Source organism: Balaenoptera musculus, chromosome 8 (genome assembly GCF_009873245.2).
Source record: "Balaenoptera musculus isolate JJ_BM4_2016_0621 chromosome 8, mBalMus1.pri.v3, whole genome shotgun sequence".
Classification (NCBI taxonomy): domain Eukaryota; kingdom Metazoa; phylum Chordata; class Mammalia; order Artiodactyla; family Balaenopteridae; genus Balaenoptera; species Balaenoptera musculus.
The window spans coordinates 33596813-33619389 of record NC_045792.1 but is presented as its reverse complement, the minus strand read 5'-3'; the positions used below and the strand labels follow the sequence as shown (position 1 = coordinate 33619389).

At 34.4% G+C, this 22577-nt stretch overlaps 1 protein-coding gene across 1 annotated transcript in view; it reads left to right on the top strand.

Moving 5' to 3' along the window:
* Window positions 1-22577, top strand: part of CNTN5 (contactin 5) — a 1373994-nt gene that overhangs the window by 283282 nt on the left and 1068135 nt on the right. The window lies entirely within an intron of this gene.

Below are 22577 nucleotides of genomic sequence, written 5' to 3'. Positions count from 1 at the left end.
CACTCGATTAGGGATTACATTGTAATTTTTAAAGATATTGCTAGTGTTTTACTGAACATTAAGCAGAAGAGATAGAGATGGCTAAGTGAGGTTTTTATGGGATGTTTTAAGAAATGTTAAAAGAAACATGTGTGACTTTATCCAGGAAAAATAGTGCCTTCTAGGTTAAGTTATATTTACAAAACTGCCTCCCATTACTCAAATGGCCTTCCGACACATTCTCCAAAAAGACCAACATCTTACAGTTAAGCTGAGAAACTGCAATCCTTAGAGCTATTGCTTATCCAAATTATACTGTTCAGTTAATTCCTTCCCATTATAAGTAGGTTATACATGACTAGGGAGGACCAACACATTAAAATAACGTTACACTTACATGAGTCAGTGTCCAAAAATTACTTTGAAGAATTTAATAGTTTACTTTGAAAGAATGATGATGAATAGATTACATCATTATGTGTTTCTGTCCTTTGAAGTTGTATACTCACTGCAAACTAATGAAAATATATCTCTGTAATATTACATTAGAAAATCATCATTCTTTTAAGAACTATGTTAATGTCACCAACTCACACCTCTTTGACACCTCTTTATAATTATTAATTATAATTAATATTAATAATATTAATTATAAATGTGAAGAAGAAAGGAGAAAGGGAAGAAGGGGAGGAGAAGAAAAAGGAGGGGAGAGAAAAAAAAAAAGAAAATGAGGAGAAAGAAGAGGAGGAAAAGGAAGAGGAGGAGAATTGTTGTTCCAATACTCTCTTCTCATTTAATGCTACCTTTTCTAGGCCCTTTATCCTCCTCTTCACTTTAGTATGTTCAGTGTGTTTTGTCAGCACTATGCTGCAGATGTCTATGTTTACATGGTAAAATGAACAAGAAAAATTTGTTTTCTTTGTATTTTTCCTTGCTGACATCCAAGCATAAGCAAAAATGTATGTAAGCAAAAGAGTCAAATGATTATGGGTAATTAGCTGGTGGAATATATGAAAGCAAATTGTTTGTTATATAGCAGGTTTTTGTTTTGTTTTTTTTTTTAATTATATTATCATTAAAGTATATCTGGAGCAGCCAATTAGGACTGTCACTGAAATTCAGCCAATTAGAAATCAACTCTGAGCATTTCTGTAAGAAGTTTTCTAGAATGTTCAAATGGTTTTGTAGTTTTGAAAATGATGTAATTGCATCATGATGTTCATCTATTGATATTAAAAGAAGCAGTAATTTAATCTGTTTTAAATGATAACCTTTAGATTAGGCCCTTATCACAGTATTTGGTATCATTTTGAACTCTATAATGAGGTAATTGATCTCATTGTTATTGTGTGCCAATTTCAAGATACATAATTTGCTTGACTGTCATTTATCACACTTTATAATCACCATGGATGATGACCACAACTTTAATGTAGTTCTGTTTTGATTAGTGTAATATCATTTCCAAGTTTCATTATCTTCAAAGGATAGAATTGTGTCTCTATGCTTGTAAAATCTTACACTTTACATGAACACTAAATTCAGTTTAAAGGGTTGTTAAAACAAGTTTTATTAAATCACCCTTGCTTAAATAAAAATGAGCTGTTATTTTGAAAAATTACATATGTAATAATAAGAATCTTTGAGTAGTTTTAAGAGCTAACATATCTAGGTCAGAATTTCACTATTTGGTGAATACAAAGTCAGGAAAAACAAACTAAATGTATATCACTTATTCTTATCTATATTCTCAGAGCACAGAAATATCTTTCCTGGGATTTGGAGTTCTTTATTTGGTTCCCAAATTCTTATGGAGGCATCATGAAAGAGTAGCATTTACATAGTCATATCTAGATTGTATTCCTAGTTCTACCACTTAATATGATTTTTTTTTCTTAGAAAACTTACTTATTTTCTGATTCTGAACCCCTGATCTGTATAATGGAGATAATGACATCAAGTTCTTAAAGTTACTGTGAGGTGATAATATATAGGAAAGCACCTAACATATTGTCTGGCTTAATAGAGATTCAACATATGTTAAGTCTCTTCCCTCCTCTATAATTTTATAAATATATTTCTTTTCCATTAATTATGATTATTAGTATTTTTGTGTCTTTATTTTCTATTGAAGCTGTTTAAATTTTCACAAAATTTCTATTAATTAAGATAAACCATGAGTAGATTATTTGGCTAGGGAAGAAATAGTCCCCCCCACTTTTTTTTTTTTTTTTTTTACCCTGCTGATATTCCTGGGATACATACACTCATTGCATATTGAAACATTCTCAGATCATCTCAGAAGGAAGATTACATTATTGGAAGATCAGGTGGTAGACATTGCTAGCTACCTACTTAATATCCTTTTCCTGTTCTTCCTCACTGACACACATTTATACATTTGGATAAGCACCAATGTAATCGACTAAAAATATTTAGTTTTCCTAACCTTCTTTTTTGAAACTTTTGAAATATTCTTGTCTCCTCCTATACATTCAGTCTTCACCAAATTATGACCGTTCTGCTTCAGTTATCTGAGACTTGTTCCCTTTTAATGCTTCCTATACCTAGTCATACCTTTCTTTGATTCACTGAAGAGCCCTTCTCTTTCCTTTTTTTTTAATCTGACATCTTTTCTTTTAATCTGACATGTGTCCCAAATTTTCAAGAACATTTCTCAACAAGTATCAATCATTGTTACAGATCTAATTTTTACATGATCATGAAAGAATTTTTCAAAACTACATTTTGAAATGAATGTGCTTCTCATAGTTAGCTTTCACAAAACTGTGCTCCATGGTTATGAATGGTATAGCTTTTTTGCTATAGTAATCTTGGCTAAGCATCTATGTTTTCTCATATGCGTGATTGTAGTTTCCTTGTGCAGTTACACTATGAAGTACTTTTAAAATATAGATGCATTTCAGATCACTTTTTTGATGATATTACTCCTTTCTTTAGAATTGTATGGTGCAACTCTGTTACAGTCAATAAAAATAAACTGGATATTTTTCAATACTCCCACAGTTATTTTCCTTCATATTTAAAACATAAACCCTCATTTACTGGGTACTTATTGAGTGCTAGGCGCCTTAGTTTATTTAATCACAAAATCCAGGAGAAATAGCTATTATTATCCTTGTTTTAAAGCTAAAGACACAGAGGCTTGCAAAATTTAGGAAACATGTCTTGTAAATAGTAGAGATTGAATATAAGTGCTTGTCCTTGCAACTCTAAAGCAGGTTATCATCATTCCTCTACTTTTTACTAAAATTTATGTGTATATATGACCAGAGAGGTGAAGCCTCACATGATTGGATAAACACCAGGACTCTCCAAAACAATTCAAAGTTACCAGAAACTTACCATGGGTAGCCTACCCAAAGAGCTCTGAAAGTAATGCAATAAACAATACAGAGTTGACATGTCTTTTTTTAATTCCACTTTCACTACAGAAAGAGGAATTACATCATTCATATGTTGGGATTGGAGATTGGGTAGAGAAGAAATGGATTCCTTTTTTAGCTGCTGGATGTCTGTTTTATGTAGGAGATAATGAGACTCTGTTTCCTTAAAGGTCACGAAGTATTTTCTCAGTCAATGGAACTGAAAGATACAACTCCAACAAGCGTTCCAAAGACTATCTCTCCTCTACTAGATACATCCTTCTTATATTTAGTAATTAATTTATGTAGTTAACTGCTTCTTATAGTAATCACTGATGAAATGCTGGCTTGGTGAAAGTTCTCTAACTTTTGCTAGTTTCATTAAAGTTCATTATGCATTCCATAATTTTGATAATTTGATATAATTTTATATGATACTGTTATCATAACATAACTATTGTGTGCTTGGCATTTAATGCAAGATATTCTATGCCATTAAGTGTGTTTTATAGCCCATACCTGCTGATTTGTGTATACAGCTAAAAACAGTTCTCCTTTCAAATGTGTTAGTAATTCTTACCTATTGAACATTTCAAAAATAATAGGTCTAAAAATGTGTCTCTATAACTTATTTAATAAGTGGAGTGAAAATATTATAAAAATGTGAAAGATTATTTTATTAAAGCTAGAATGTTTTCCAGTAAAAAATATTTGGATAAATCCACTACATTTCTGGTAATCATTTCCTTCATTATTTAATGAGTTTAGATGTTTTCAAAGGTCATTTCTTGCTTAATATTTATCAAGGATGATAATTTTACAATAATGGGATGTAAACTATACTTTCAAGACAGTAGAATAATGACATCTATAAATAAACATACTTTCTTGGTTTGTTCATGCTGCCATAACAAAATAGCCTTCTCACAGGTCTGGAGGCTGGGAAGTCCGAGATTAAGGTGTTGGCTGATTCAGTTCCTGGTGAGAGCTCTCGTCTGAGCTTGCAGGTGGTCCCTTCTCACCATGTTCTCACAGGGCCTTTCTTTGGTGTGGGCATCTCTCTTTCTCTATTTCTTTTCTTAGAACACCATTAATCCCATTATGAGGACCTCACCTCATGACCTCAAATAGCCCTAATTATCTCTCAAAGACCCCAACTCTAGATATCATCACATTGAGGGTTATGGCTTCAACTTAAAAATTTGGGAGGCGGGGACACAAACATTCAGCCTATAACACATACAGTTAAATAGTTAATACATTGCATATAAAATATTATATCTTATAGTAACTGAATCTCTTCTAGCTACTTTTGGCCCAGTTTTTTTTATGTATTAGTTAGAAATTAAGATCTGATTTAACTTCTCAAAAATTTACTCTCTAAAACCATAAATCTTCAAACATAAGAAATTTAAATAACATGAGTCATTAAAATAAGTGTCATTAAGTTAAAAGTGAACAATTATATAAATTATAGCTACATATTATATAATGTATGGCTACATATTATATTGTGAAAGTGCTATTAGAAAAGTGAATATTTTCTCTGTTCTTTAATCCATAAGGGAAAAAAAAATAATTAGCTGTCCTCCCAGAAAGTGCCTAAAACGGAAGAGTTGTCTTAATGTGATAAATGAGCAGGTGGCTAAGCAATGCATTTTAACTGAGCATAGTGGATTCACACTGAGGCTAACAACACTTTTTTATTGATAATCTTCCACCATCTGTTCTGAAGATTTATTCATATAAAGAAAAAGGCAGGTGAGAAGAAAGAATGCAAATAAGTGGCAGTACTTAAATTCTGAATCATGCTGTGATTTTGCAAAGTGGATCAATGCTACTGTTGCTTTTAAAACCATTACAGTGTTTGAACCAGGAGATCTGATGGTTAACTTCCATTGTTGATACATTTACTATTATGGAGAGAAAAGTACTTCCAGAAATGTCAGACTCATAAAGTTAAAAGGTTGGTGAAAATAGTCCTAATGTAATGTAACTTTTCTATGGGGCTGACACTTACAGCCTGGCAAAGAGAAAATAATAATTTACATAGTCATGATTATCATAGTCATCTCAACTGATAGAAGTGAACAGGCAAGTGATAATAGAAACAACAGAAAAATTTATGAAAGTTTGCAAGGTTAAAAACAGAGTTGCCATGTTAACAGATACTTGTTGGGCAAAGCCCTTAAAGGGTAGTAATCAGTGAAAGGTGAAAATGTAGTCGGTCAAGGTAAGACTAAATCTGGAAAACAAAAGGAAGAGGGACTTACCAGTGAAATCAAAGAAAAATAGAGCACCCATGTGTAAGGAATTAAAGAAAAGGACTGAAGGTGGGGGGCAAGGGGATGGAAATAAAGATAAGTAAAGAGATAAACTACTTATCCAGAAGTAGGAGCAGGAATACCAAGGTGTGTCAAGAGGTGCCAAATAAGTTGAAGCCCCAAAAGAAAAAGAAAACAGCCTAAGATGATTATTATTAGGATAAGAGCTACTGACTTTAGAATGACAGTTCAAAAGAGAGGTGTTGACATTGTATTTTGGATTGGTAGACTGTGGACTTTAGTAACTCATCTCAACAAAGCAGAGAAAATATTGGGGGAAATCAACCATTTCACAATTCTGGCAACCAGTCAAAGCTACAGAACTAACTGAAAACTCTATCCAAGAAAAACTACAGAATCTCAGTAACACAGTGAGGTCTGTGATGTTTCAAACTGGGGCTATCCCATCTCTCCTCCCTTCCCAGCTGAATGGTACAGTAACCAAAAGCCAGCAGCATTGCAAATGATGGGTAGATGTAACCATGTTTAGAGGTCTGTGAAAAACCCTATCCACAGAGCATAGTCAATATTTTTGCAAGCTTGCATTTCCCTGGGAAATCTCCAGTCTCAAAGAATGGTGACTATTTGTTTTAACTCAGTTCAGCTATTATAGGAGAAACCTACTCCAAGCACATTACTGAAACATAGCAAACTGCTGGTAACATCTCCAGTGCCTAAGGCTGTGATCTGGTCAAGACCAGGGCTCCAACTCCTCCCAGCAAGTCTGAAGCAGCCCAGGCCACAGCCCACCTGCCTTCAGAAGCCAGTTTGTCAGTGGAGTGTTGACAAACCAGGAGTAACAGTCAGTGATGGTCCCTCCCCCTGAAATCCCAGGGGTGCCATAGCAAAGCCCGGAGGAACCATTCTCAAAGCCCAAGACCCTGGAGAATGCCCACCTCACCAGGGAGAAGCTCTTCCTCCGGGGACACTTAACCACCTAAAGGGCCCTGCAGATCATTACTGGCTTGTTTCATGTCAGCTGTGGGGATATTCAGCTGTTGCCCCGAACTTTGTAGAGTTTCCCACCACTTACTGGTAACCCCTGGCCAGAGGAGTGCTTTTTCTTCATTGCAGGAACAGCCAACCTGATCGTCAAGACAAATTACACAATTCCAGGATGAAGGTCAGCATAGGGCTGAACCTGGTCAGCTGCCTGTGTGCTGGCCTTGCGGTATGTGCTCTGGCAGTGGATCTGGCTGCCAGCAGCAGGTATACCCAAGGGCCCCAGAAGAATCTTTTGGTGCTGCTGCTGCTCTTCTCCATCCTGGAGCTGGGAATCACTTCCTTGTCCACCTTCCTGGGCTTCCATGTCACCTTCTGCTGTACTTGGATGTACCTGAATCCAGCTGAGGTTGTGCCCATGATTACAGCAGCCCCTCCGGAAAGTCCACCACAGCAGGTGCACCTGCCTGAACCTAAAGCACCGCTGTTCCTGGGAGCTAAGCTCAACATGGCCTCTGAGGACTCTCCTCCAGCACCTGGCCTCTCTGAGGCTCTGCTCTCTCCCCTCCAATATGACTCCAGGGGGATGGCCCACCCTTCATCACACCCAGTTCCTTAGATTACTACCTCACTCCTTACACACACATGTGTACACACATACACACTCTTGCATGCCCTTGGTGTCTGGGAAACTTCCCTTAATGTTGCTGCTTTGCTATCATTGAAATGTTGCCAATTGGCTGGAGTCAATTTTTTTTTTTTTTTTTCAGTTAGTGCAAACCAAAGCCCTTCTAGGAATTTAAAATTAATCTCAGAGAATTAGACTACCACAGGAAAATTTGAAAAGCTCCAACATATTCCCGTGTTTATAAAAGGCTTCATGCATACTCAAAGCTGTGTATATGCCCAGGAAATACCTGGGAAGGAGAAGGCACAAGTCCCTAACCTTTGGTAGACCTTAGAGGTCCTGAGCAAGCAAGAGGTAAAAACATAAGGCAGTCTTATAAACTGATGACCCTCACAAAGAGTGGAAGACATACACATAAGGCATTTAAGGAAATCTTCTGACTAATCATTGCTTAACAAATTATACTGACTCAAGAGTGGACCCTATAAAGTCAGTTTTAAAAATAAAACACAGAGGCTTCCCTGGTGGTCCAGTGGTTAAGACTTCACCTTCCAATGCAGGGGGTGTGGGTTCGATCCCTGGTTGGGGAGCTAAGATCCCACATGCCTCATAGCCAAAAAACCAAAACTTAAAACAGAAGCAATATTGTAACAAATTCAATAAAGACTTTAAAAAATGGTCCACATCAAAAAAATAAAAAAATCTAAAAAAAATAAAAATAAGAAAAAATAATAAAACACGGGGAATTCCCTGTTGGTCCAGTGGTTAGGACTCCGTGCTTTCACTGCCAAGGACCCAGGTTCGATCCCTCGTCAGGGAACTAAAAATCCCACAAGCCTCACAGTTGGAAAACACACACACACACACAATAACTTTAAAAAATAGAGTAGCAGAGAACTCAATGGTTATACACTACAGGCAACAGAATCCACAGAATTATTACAGGAAAGTGCTAAATAAGCAGTACAAATAAAAACAACAGTCACACCCCTCCCCCCCGGAAAACAAACAAAAAAACCAAAACATCACAGCAGTAAACCTTGGGAGGAGGCGGTGGAGGCACCTGATACCAAAGTTGTTACAATATATTATCTAAAATGTCTAGTTTTCAACAATAACAACAACAAAAATACATAAGGCATTCAAAGAAAGAGGAAAGTTTGTCACAATGCACAGGAAAAAAAGTGCAGCCAATAGAAAATGTACCTGAGAAGGCAGAGATTTGAGGTTTAATAGACAAAAGACTTTAAAAATTAATCAGCCAGCCCTAACACTTAGCACTCCCTGCTTTCCTCCTTCTAGCAGACCCTTAGTAAGTGGTTGTTGAACTAAACTGAATGATAAACATTTTATTGTATTTTACAGCTTGATTGAGGTAGAATTGATATGTAAAAAAAGGCACATATTTAAGGTGTACAATTTGATGAATTTGGACATATGCATATACCTGTGATGACATCGCTACAATCAAGGTAGTAAACATATTCATCAAGCTCAAAAGTTACCTGAAAAACAATATTTTTAAGTGAATATCCTCTACTCTAAGAAAACTCAAAGAACTTTAAAATTTGTGAAACAGATCCATAATATGGTGGTGGCATTTGGGAGGTAGGGGAAGTTACAATTACACTACAAATGATTTCTTATTTTACATAGTAAAAATGTCTTTAAAGAGAAAGTGTCTTTATTAAGTAAAAATTAAGATTCAACTTTGGGAAATTCATTTTTGCATCACTTTTTGGGGACATATTTGTTTCATGAACTAAGAAACATAGATACTTCTTTTTCTAGTAAGGTCATTTAAAAAAGAAATATATATTTGACACAAAAGGAAACAAGAATCAAAGAACAGAGGAACAGAAGGACATAAAACATATAGAAAACAAATGGCATGTGTCAAATTCAAACCCAACCTTATGAGTAATTAAATGTAAGTGGATTAAATACTCCAATCAAAGAGCAGAAATTGACAGAATGGATTTAAAAAAAAAAACCAAGGTCCAACAATATGCTATTTATGAGACATACTTTATTTAGATTTAAAGACACAAGTGGGTTGAAAATAAAATGATGGAAAAAGATATACCATGTAGATAAAATCAAAAGAGAGTTGGAACACCTATAATAATACCAGACTAATATCAGGACAAAAACTTTTACTGGAGACAAAGGGGGACATTTAATAATAAAAATAGTGCCAATCCATTGGGAAAATATGATTACAAACATTTTTGCAACTAATGAAAGAGCCCCAAAACACATGAAACAAAAATTAGAACTAAAGGGAGTAATAGACAATTTAACAGTAATAGTTAGAGACTTTAAACCCCACTCTCAATAATATATAGAACATCTAGGCAGAAGAAAACCAAAAAGTGGAAAACTTGAACAATACTATAAACCAGCTAAACTAGACAAACTTCTACAGATACTCTACCCAACAACAGAAAAAGTATATTTTTCTTCAGTGCACCTGGAACATTCTCATGGATGAACCAAAAACCAAGCCACAAAATAATCCTCAATAAATTAAAAAGGATTGGAACCATACAAAGTATGATTTCAAATACAATGTAATTAAGTTAGGAATCAATAGGAGAAGAAAAATTTAAGAAATTGACAAATATGTGGAAAATAAACAGCACACTCCTAAAAAAACCTATGGGCCAAATGGGGGTGGGGAAAGATAATGGTATTTAGAAAATACTTTGAAATGAATGAAGAGAAAATCACAACATATCGAAACTTATAAGATACAATCATAGCAGTCATCACAGTGAAATTTATAGCTATAAATGCCTATATTAAAAAGATGCAACATCTGAAATTACTAATCCAATCTTCTACCTTAAGAGACTAGAAAAAGAAGAAAAAGCTAAATTCAAAGCAAGCAGAAGGAAATAAATAATAATTATTAGAGATTAAAAAATTAAGTGGGGATTATAAAAGCAATAAAGTCAATGACACCAAAAGTCAGATCTTCGAAAAGGTCATCATAATAGCCAAACTAACCTAGAACCAAGACAAAAATAGAGGACTCAATTTAATGAAATCATAATGAAAGGAGAGGAAGCATTTCTGATCTTACAGAAATAAAAAGATAATAAGAGAATACTATTAACAGTTGTAAACCAACTAATCAGATAACTTAGAGGAAGGAATGGGGAGTGAAGGCTAAAGGATACAGGGTTTCTTTCTGAAGCAGTGGAAATTCTCTAAAATTAGTTTTTGTTGCAAAACTCAGTGAATATACTAAAAATGGCTGAACTATACACTTTAAGTGGATGGATATTATGATATGTGAAATATATTTCAATGACTATTAAAAAAAAAAACCTAATAATCCTATGTTCAAGAAATGTACCAAAAAATGTTGAAAAAACCCTTTTTGGCTTTCAGAAGTTTCTCAAAATGGAATGGAGCCCCTGAGTGCATTGTGATTTTCAAATAAGAATATTCATAGCTGTAAAGTTGAGAATGAATTTTCTTGTGAATGCTATTATAATTCAAATAAATACATGTATCTTATTTAATATTTGCTATAATATAGGTTATATTTGATTTATACATGTTGAAGTAGGTATGTAATGCTGCATACAGGTATTCCCCGCTTCTTGAAAGTTCCCTTTACCTCACTTCACTATTACGAAAGATCTACATTAGTACTTGTTCTCACTAACTGAAAGAAATGCAAAGAGGATTTTAGCTTTAAAAAAAAAAAAAAAGGAGAAAAGTGAAAATAGTGTTCAGCCATTATAGAGGCAGCATCCACCTGAGCAGCAAGAGTGGCACTGCCAAGCTTCTTCTTCCCCGGCAGCCACGCTCAGCATCTCAGAACTGCATCTATAAGCATCTGTGCTTTATCTCCATTTACTTTGTGCATCCCTCAGGAAGATGTGTCCTAAGGTAATTGCCTCCTCGCTTTATGCCATTTTGGCTTACAAAGGTTTCATAGGAATGCTTTCAGACAGGGGGAACCTGTAAATACCTATATATGTATACAGGTACATATATATAAAATAAAGATACATACAATATACTAAATATACCCATGTATATGCATATATATTAAGATACATAAATAGCAGTTGTCAGGATGTTTCATAGCTCTTAAGCAATAAAACAAAATTTGTATAAACAATATTTTAATATTTATTAATTATGCTAATTTTTGCAGTGACAAGAACCTATCCTTTATGCATCTACTATTATTTATTTGTTCACCAGCACCATATTGACATTATGTTTGAGTCCATATGCTCTTCAATGCTTACTGATTTTAGAAGAGTGTTAATCTTAAATGTTAAGTTTTTTGGGTTTTTTATTTATTTATTTATTTATTTATTTATTTATGGCTGTGTTGGGTCTTCGTTTCTGTGCGAGGGATTTCTCTAATTGCAGCAAGTGGGGGCCACTCTTCATCACGGTATGCGGGCCTCTCACTATCGCGGCCTCTCTTGCTGTGGAGCACAGGCTCCAGACGCGCAGGCTCAGTCATTGTGGCTCACGGGCCTAGTTGCTCCGTGGCATGTGGGATCTTCCCAGACCAGGGCTCGAACCCGTGTCCCCTGCATTGGCAGGCAGATTCTCAACCACTGCACCACCAGGGAAGCCCTTAAATGTTAAGTTTTAAAATGTGTTACACTCTATATGTACGTTGAAATAGGCTGGTATGCTCATAAGTTTTGTAAGCAGTGGACTATATTTATAAAATGTCCTGAATAGACAGTGTTACAAAATAAAATACTAAACTTAGAATACATGACAAATAATGGGTAACTGTACAAATATTAATTAGGATGACAAATTTGAAACACATTTATCTTCAAAGCAATTTAATGCAAATTAGAAGAAATGATTAAATAGCAGCATAATTATGTCTACCTGTGACCTATCAAAGAGTGGAAATGACACATGAGATTAAAACTGGAGGAAAGAATAGAAAATCTTGACCCAAACTGCCATCTCTGTAGTTCAGTTACATGCTACTAAATGCCAGCTGTACCCTCCACTTTCTTTAGCTGGAAAACTTTTGGGCTATACTCCCTCCAGTTATCTATGTGCAAATTGCTTGAGCAAGTACTTATCAGCACTAGTGTTAACATTCTGGGAATGGGACACATCTCCTAAATGACTGTATCAGAATTTCTACTGGTGATACTTAAAAGTTTGAAAAAGACAGCAAGGTGACTGATTATGTGTGTATGTTTAGGACACCAACTCATCTCCCTCTGAATACTTTATTTTTGAAAGTTAACCTTGCTGTATAGTAGCACCATACTAATAAGTGGCGTATTTGTGCATACCTATAAATGACTTAAAATATCCCCTCCTTCTAAACACAGCCTTCAGAAGCTACTCTGCCCAGAAACTTCTTTCAGTTCAATGCCTGCGTCAACACATATAAAGTCCCCTTTCTCCAAGTACCTTATACTTTGGAAATCACAACATCTAAAACGATTTAGAGCTAAATCAATGTCTTGATCTGAGGTAAGGGATAAGAGAGCAAAGCTGAGCCTAAGAAATTTGTGATATAAATTAAATTTATCTTTGAAGTGCCTGAACTTCCTTCACCCAGGACCTCTCTCACTGTCTGCCCTACCCTCAGTAATCTAATGTGTCTATCAAGCATTGTATGAATTGATCTTCCCAGACCAAGTCTACCTTAAATAGTCTAATATTCCAGAGTTACCTCTTGTAACCTCCAACTCTTCCATCAAAAACCATTCTCCTAGTACATTTTGTATAAGGAAAGGAATCTGATTAAAATCATTCCTGTATAAATCAGTTTACCTTACTTTACCAGTTTAGGGTACAAAGAAGTTCACATTTCTTTAAATAAACAATTTAGGTCGAATTCCAAGCTCCCTGCAAAAATGCCCTCTATTCTGAAAATAATTTAAGAAATATTCTATGAATAATTCATATTTTCAAGGTACTGTCACAAATCCTGGCTACAGCTGACTCACAATACAATTTTTTAATTAATTTATTTATTTAATTTATTTATTTTTGGCTGCGTTGGGTCTTCCTTGCTGCGCACGTGCTTTCTCTAGTTGCGGCGAGCGGGGGCTACTCTTCATTGCCGTGAGCGGGCTTCTTATTGCGGTGGATTCTCTTGTTGCAGAGCACGGGCTCTAGTCACGCGGGCTTCAGTAGCTGTGGCTCGCGAGCTCTAGAGCTCAGGCTCAGTAGTTGTGGCGCCCGGGCTTCGTTGCTCCGTGGCATGTGGGAACTTCCCGGACCAGGGCTTGAACCTGTGTCCCCTGAATTGGCAGGCGGATTCTTAACCACTGCCCAAGCAGGGAAGCCCTCACAATACAATTTTTAAACTCAGACTCACTACCTTGGGTTTAGAAAATAGCTCAGCTAACATCAGAGCAGGATGCTATAGAGTAGGTTTCAGTGTTGTACCTTTGAATGACAGATTCTTCACTGTCCACTGAGAATAGATCAACTGTTGGCCACAAGTCTTGCTGTCAAAGAATCAGTAGCTTTGCTACTGAAGCATTGTACTGTTCATAGGCCTTTGCTCAGAGATAGCTGAAAACTCAGTGTTGACTGCCTATTGCTGGAATCATGCCTCTACTTGACCAAGGCTAGTATCTTGGTACGGAAGATAAAGAAGATGTAATGCTCAGCAATGTTTGCTAATCGATTAGCCCATTGATGGGTTAATAATGTTTTAGATATTATTTTATTTCCCCATGTCCAGCCAGTAACCCTAAAGAATAGACACTAAAGTATAGTGCTGGGATCTGGTTCAGGAGATGATTCCAACCATAACCATTTCAGAATGAAAGAAGTACATGACTCTAAGAGAAATGAAACTGTTACCTTCAGACAAAAGCAAAATAAAGCACAGCGACCAGAACATTGCCTTAACAAGGCTTTGTCTCTCTGAATGGGTTATGAGGTAGAAACAAATGAATATGTAAATAAATCTCTCAGTATTACAGTATTCTAAGAAAACAGGTAGTCTCTATTCCTCATATGCTTTCCTAACACAGGAGACACTTAATAACATCTGTTAGGTTTTCACACACAGCAAAAAGTTGGCAGTCTGTGAAGTTCTAATTAAATGAAACCAGAAGAATTTGAGACTTGGTAAAGTTTCTTGATTATCAAAGCCTAAAATTTATGGAACAAGGAAATAATTCTAGGCCAATTTTTCATTGATGTGACATATTAAAAATGTCCTACTTTTAGGCCTATTATATATAGTCTTCCAAATAACTTAGAAAAGCATTTTCCGTTCTGTAAAATGAAGTGGTAAATTTAAAATCCATACCAGTGTTCACAGCAGTCAGCATTGCCATTTTAACTTTCTAAATAAGAAATGGAAATTTGTGTAGTTCTTGGTTTTTGTTTGAAGGGTTTTTATCTTTGATAGAAGGAAGACATTTTTTAAAAAACTGAAATTTGTTGAAAACTGAAGTTTGTTGAAATTTTATCCAAAGGTACCACGTTTTTCTAGGAAACTATATAACTTAAGTTATAGGGAAAAACTATAACATACATTTTTAAAATAAGCAGCATGATATTAATTTGTTTCACAGTAGAAAAATTGAATTTAACTGTCAGATGAATGATTTTAAATCCAAGCTATGGAGACTGTTATCTCTGGACACTGAGGAATTTACTCATCAAATATTAGTTTCATTTTCCTTATATGTAGAGTAATACCTTTTACGGTTGATGTGCATCCATACAATAAATGAGGTAATGGATATAAAAGCAAGGTAAATATAAATATAAATATAAGATAAATTAAAATGTATATATGAGCTATGTACATGAAGTAAAGGAAGTAAAATACTTACCATAGTGCCCCATAAATTATATACACTCATTGAGCTATCATTGTTACTCTAGTAATTAGCAATTTAAAAAATGTCTCCAAGTTATTGTTGTTAAACCCAAGTTCCTGTGCCCAACTCACAGTGCGGGCAAATAAACTGAAATGTCAGAGTTTGGACAGAGAAAGGTTTATTTATTGCAGGGCCAAGCAAGGAGAATGGGTGGCTCATGCTCAAAAGACATGAACTTCGTGATGGGTTTCAGGGAAGAAGTTTTTATAGGCAAAATTTGGGGGGAGAGCTGCAGGGTGTGTAACCTTCCTCTGATTGGTTGGTGGTGAGGTACAGGGTGGTGTTCTAGGAATCTCAGTCATCAGCCTTCTGGTTCCAACCAGTTTGGGGTCCACTGCTTGTGCTCAACCTGAAGTTACCATCCTCCACCTGGGTGGGAGCCTTAATTCTGGTAGAAGAACTCAGAGATATGTATCAAATTGTCTCCCCCCAACCCCCAAGGAACCAAGACCAGGCCCTTATTGTTTCTCCCTGCATTTTCTCACTCTCCTAAATAGTAACTGAATCTGGCCTTTGGAACTCAGAGAAAGTCTAGGAGGCTAAGAGCCTTTTTCCTACAAACAAGAAAATGGGACACAGAAAGGTTTTTATGTCTGGGAGGGCACCACAGGGTCCTGCTCAGTCTCATTATTCTAAACTATGAATAGTTTATATATACTTCTCTATCTTTTAGTATAAACTAAACTAAAACCTTTTAAAAAGTTTTCTATATTAAAAAAAAAGTTTTAATTGTGGTAAAATACACATAACATAGAATTTACCATCTTAACCATTTTTAAGTATATGATTCAGTAGTGTTAAATACAAACTCCTTAAACTTTTGAAAGTATTAGGAAATCACAAACTCTTGTTTCTGAATTTTTTTTTTGTATTTGTTTGTAGTGAAATGAAATATCCTCATGCGTGTGCTTTTAATTTCTCCTTCCGCATTGTTGTGACCAGCATTCAAACCTTCTGTTAGCATTCAAATTTGGAATGAAAATAAAATAACTATACAGACTTATTTTAATTACTGGTGAAATATGAAGTTAACATAGACTGTTATGTGTGTTTTTTTCCTCAGTTTTAAAATAATACTTAGATTCTATCTTCTTAGTCTTTCATATGACAGAGTAGGAAATCAAAACCTGTATAAGTTAAATGACTTGTGTAACAATATAATTATCCAGAACTAGAATTGAAGAAAACTGGCTTCTAGTTAAATATTCTTTCTAAAACTTAAGCACATTTTTATTTAAATAAAAAGTTGTTCAAGTGAAAACAACAAATTATTTTTCTTCTCATGGTAATTTTTCTTCTTTTCTTTTCATGTTGATTCCCCTTCTACTCTTTGGTAATGCTAAGATGACTCTTCAGTGTTTTGTTTTGTTTTTATTTTGTTTTGTTTTATTTCTGATAAGACCAAGGTAACACTTTTGTTACTTTGTTCACTTACTGAAAAATCTAAAGAAGTGTATTCTAAGTATATATATATATATATATGTGTGTGTATATATATATACACATATATATGTATGTATATATATATACACACACACACATATATATATATGTGTATATATATATATATATATATTTCCCTCTGAAAACATTCAGCTTTATCTAACTACAGTAGTTGGATAATTATATTATGCTTGTGTCATTTATCACAGATTCATCTGCCTATACTGAAATTAGTGTAAGAGGCTTCTCTTTTTGGATCAGAGCTCTAACATTACTATTCAATCTGTGAGCTGCTACCCATTTAAATCAATAAAAGGCTGAGAGGTCCTGACAAGCTATATTTTTTCTAATATTGATCTTGATGACCAAACTGGTGCCCTAGAGTCTAACCATTGATTTTAAAGGGGAGGCCTGTCAAGTTGGAGGCCAATTTTGTGCTGTTAAACGATCAGGTCTTGTAATTAAACAAAATGTCAGGCTGTCATATTTTACAAGAGGGCCATGGGAATATTTTCATGCAGTTTTCAAACAAATTAGAAAGTATGCAGACCTGCTGGAGCCAAACACATACACCAAACCCAGCATAAGGTTGTGCAGAAACTAAATCGATGTTCAAATGGTATGTGATTCGTTGGCTTTCTATTTTCCCAAGACTCAGTGATTTAAGGAATAATTTATGATTCCTGGCTTTAATAACATGCACTACTGCATCAACTTAAAATGCATCAAACTCTTCTGAAAGAAAGTAACATCCAAATGAAAAGCTAATTTACTGTCAGGATAATGGAGAATATCCTAACCATACTTTGTAGCCTTTGCTTCCTTTCTGTTTCCCTTTAGAACCAACTGTAAATCATAACTTCTTACTCTAGTTTTATTATATATTTCCTTTATTCTTCTATCAATTCAAGAAAGGTTTACAGAGAAGCTACAAATAAGAAGAATTGAAGAACTCATATTAGACTAGAAAAAAACAGACCAATAAACAAAAATGACATCACATTTGTTGTAATACATGTATAGTACAAGTGCTTTCAAAAGGTAAGAAGTGAGTGACTAACCTGCAGGGACATTTAGGGAAATGTTCACAAACCACATTGAAATGAGTTTGGGTTTACCATATGAAAAATTGAGAATCTTTACATATTTTGTAAGAAAATATAAGGGCTTAGTAATGATTCAGAATTGATTTCTGAAGGATAATCTAAAATTGATAATAATAAAATATAGAGCTTTTACAAATGGAAAAGAAAATATTAAAATACCAAGAAGAAAGTGAACCAAGAGCACAAATGAACAAATGTCCAAGGAGGAAATACAAATGAGTATAAGCAATAAGAAAAATTTCCATCCATTATTTCTTCAAATGATGGTTTTGTCCCAATCTCTCTCCTTTCTTTCTGGAATTCTTACTATATTTATGTTAGGACTTTTGCTCATGTGACTACATGGTATCATTTATGCTCTATTTATCTCATTTTTATTATTCTCTCCCAGCTTAAGTTTGCATATTTACTATTGACCAGTCCTTAAATTTACCAATATTATCTTTGACTTTGTTGAGTATGCTGTTAAGTCCATTCAATGAGTTAGTAATTCTTGATATTGTATGTTACCACTAGAAAATATAAATTTGAATGTTTATATATTATAATTCTCTGTTAAGATACTTTGTCTTTCATCTATTTTCCATATTTTCTCTTTATTTAATGTAAATCGTAGTTATTTTGAAATTATTTTCTGCTAACTCCAAAATCTGGATCATGTATGGGTCTGTGTCTACTATTTTATAACATTTCATCAATCAATTTTTTCTATTTCTTTAAATACCTAGTTCGTTGTTGCCGTTGTAACCCAGCAAGTAGTTTCATTGTCCACTAGGCAATGGAAAGACCAAATACTAAGGCAACTGTCTTCAGCAGAGAGAAGAGGATTTATTGAAGGGCAGCCAAGCAAGGAAACAGGAGGCAAAGCTCAGATGTGTCTCTCCATTGGATTTTTGAGCAAGATATTTATTGTGGGAGTAGGAGGGTGTCTGGGCTAAGAAATGATTGGTGAAAGGGTAAAGGGATGTTTCAAGGTCCTCTGTGCAGGAGCGACTGTCTTTCACGTCTCTTCATGGGTCACATGTGCAAATTCAGGGAAGGGGGGAAGGGTTTCCGTGTGTTGCATATGGTGGATTTTTGGCCAATGATGGGTCACTCTAGTCCCTCAATGCACTGTGCAGCACTGGCTTGGAGGAAGTTGTTGGCAGGCTTCTTCCACATCTGCGTTTTTCTGCTGTTCTGTAAGTTAAGCTCAAAAGTTTTATTTAGTCATTTACCCAGTAAGCGTGAGGCACAGTTTCACTGTTTTATTTTGTTTCATATGCTGGATATTGTGATGCATACTGTTGAGATCCTGGTTACTGTATTTTTCCTCTAAAAAATGGTGTGCTTTGTTCTGGTGGGCACCTTGATTCTGAAGAGCCCTAGATTTTGCTTTGTTAAGAAGGGTCTGTATTAGTTACTTGTCCCTAGTCTTAATGCATAGCTCTAATTCTTATGTCATGGTTCTTACTCCAAGTTGCATGCCCTTTGTGGGGTTCCAATGGAGAGAACAGGGTGTCCACTACAATCTGTGCATTCTGGCTGAGTCAGAAGACTAGTGTCTTCTCTGTACTGGGAGATCCCAGATTCTTCACTTGCTCTCAGCTTCCTAGAAGCTGTTGCCTCTAAGAACTTCCATAGTTTTTCCCTGTTCTTTTTGTAGTTCAGAAATTGACCAAGGATCCAAGAAGTATTTCCATACAAATATATGGGGTACTCTATATACAACTCCCCTTTATTCAGGACCCTGCTCTTCCAATCACCATCTTGTAGGTTGTGGCAGCCCCAACCGATAAGATGTATCTTCTCTACTTATCAAGACCATTGCTTCTTGTTTGGGCTCTACCTCCCTACACTAAATCCCAGAAATATCTCAAGATATAGGTGAAGGTGGTACTCGTTTTGTGCACTCACACTCACCTCTCTAAAAAATCCTACATTGGTTATTGTCAAATGCCAGCAATCCATTGTTTTATATAATAATACTCAGCAAACAATTGTTTTATATAACTATATTCAGAAATAAATACACAGATTAATCTCAAAGTCATTGTGCTGAGTGAAAGACAGACAAAAAAAGATCATAGCAAATGATTCTATTATAGAAAAAACTATAAAATACAAAGTAATCTATAATATCAGAAAGTAGACCAGCAGTTACCCGGTAATGACATTAGAGGGAAGGATTACAAAGAGACATAAGGAAACTTTTAAGGGCATTGAAACTGTTCATTATCTGGTTGAGGTTATGGCCTCAGGGATGTATACATATAACACAACTCATAAAATTCTATAATTTAAATGTGTACAGTTTAGTGTATATCAATTATACCTCAAATGTTGTGAATGCACATCTATGTATTTGTATATTATATGTATAATTTTAGATCTATAGATCTAGAGAGAGAAATATATAGCAAAATTATAAATCAGTATAGTAATTAATATAGTAATATAGCAAATCAATATAGTAATTTCCTAAAGCAATTTGGTAATATGCATAGAGATTTAAAATTTTTCAACTTCTGTGTTCCCATACAAATTTTAAAATTATTTGTTCTAGTTCTGTGAAAGATTCCACTGTGGAAAATAGTATGGAGGTTTCTCAAGAAATTAAAAATAGAACTACCATATGACCCACCCATCCCACTCCTTGGTATATATCTGAATAAAACAAAAATACTTAATTTGAAAAGATGCATGCACCTCAAAGTTCATAGAAGCATTATTTACAATTCCCAAGGTATGGGAACAAACTAAATGCCCATCAACATATGAATGGATAAAGAAGATGTGATATATATATATATATATATATATATATATATATATATATATATACACACACACACACACACACACACACACATATACACACAATGGAATACTACTCAGCCATAAAAAAAGAATGAAATTTTTCTGTTTGAAGCAACAGCATGGGTGGATTTGAAGGGCATTATATTAAGTGAAATAAGTCAGACAGAGAAAGACAAATATTGCATGATATTACTTATATGTGGAATCTAAAAAATACAACAAACTAGTGAATATAACAAAAAAGAAGCAGACTCACAGATAAAGAGAACAAACTAGTGATTACCATGGTGGGGAGCAAAACAGGGATACGGAAGTGGGAGGTACAAACTATTGTGTGTAAGATAGGCTACAAGGATGTATTATACAACACAGAGAATATAGCCAATATGTAATAACTTTAAATGGAAAGTAACCTTTAAAAGTTGTATAAAAATAAAAAATAAATAAAATATAAAATATTTCAACTTCTTAGGCACTGACTCCCAAGGAAATGTTATAAATTGTAAACAAATGTGTTTTCAGAAAGACATTTATAACAGCATAATTTAAAAATCTCAAAAAACTGGGTGTGAGATACATGTCCAACAACAGGACACTCCTAAATAGTGATATAGCCATGGAACAAAATTATGATGTTGTTATATTAGAAAATTTTTTCATAATACAATTTATCTTTTTTTTGCCCCTCTTTACCCTTTTATTTGAGTTGAGTTACATTACATACAATTAAATTCATTTGTCATAAGTGTATGTTTTAATGAATTTTGAAAAACATATACACCTATGTAACTACCATCCCAATCAAAATATAGGATATTTCCATAACCTGAGAAGTACACTTGTTATACTTTTATTCAATTTTCACTATAAGTAGGTAACCACTTCCTGATTTATATCACCATATATGAGTTTTCCCTGTTCTTGATATTAATAAAAATGATATCATGGAGTATATACTTTTGCATCTTGTAATTTTCCTTACAATAACATTTGACATTTGTTCATTCTATTGTATATATCAGAAGTTTTTATTGTTATTTATGAAAATATGTCACAATTTGTTAATTCTCCATTGATTGAATTTCATCAGACATTTTTCCTTGTCTATTAAGATGAGCATATGCCTTTTTCCCTCCTTTATTCTATTAATGTAATTAATTAGTTTGATTCGTTTTTTAAGTAGGAAATTCATCCAGCCTTCATTCTTACTGTGCTACAATATACTATATATTTATGTCCTACTGTGTCATGATATACTATGTTTTTTATATGTTGCTAGATTTGCTTTGCTAATTTTTTGTCAGAGAATTTTGTGTCCACATTTAGGAAGGCCATTTTTGTACTATATATATATATATTCTTATAATGCCATTTTCAGATTTTGGTTTCAGCATTGTGTTGACCTCCCATTTTCTTGGCCATACCCATCAGAGTAGAGCTTTTCGTCACTGTGCAGCAGGTGGCGCAGGTGGATAGGAGGGATAGATTGAAGGAGCAAGTCATGGCTCGAATACCACAGACTCTGACACCTCTAACACAGATATAGTAGATTTCCTTGAATAAATATTTGTTCATTTGCTGTGTGCTCTTAGGACAATTTCCAAACACTTTTTTAAATGATTTTCATCAATTCTTGTTGTTTCACTAGGGAGAGCGTTCAAAGAGCTCATCACACTACCATTCTCAAACTTGTCCCTTGGGTACTCTTTTTATTAAAAACAAAACATTCTTATTTTGATATTTTCCAAATGTATAAAATGAGCTAAAGTTAAACTTATTTTTAGTGGTTCTTAAAATATAGGCCCTTTCAAAAACTCTAACTCTCGAAATTAATAGCATTGTAATTTTAGGTCAATTATACTTTATTCTTCATGCTAGTTTATTATAGTATTAAAATTGACCATAAACTTAGTTGTTCATATAATATTCCAGTACCTTTAGTTCTCTGATCATTCTCAAAACCCTGAAGAAAGATTAAGAAATATTTTCTTTTAGCTTCTTATCTTTATCTGAAATTATTTTCTTAACCCTGTTTACTCTTTAGAGATATACCTTGTTGCAAAATTCTCTTCAGAGAATTTGTATCTCCTAAACCACTG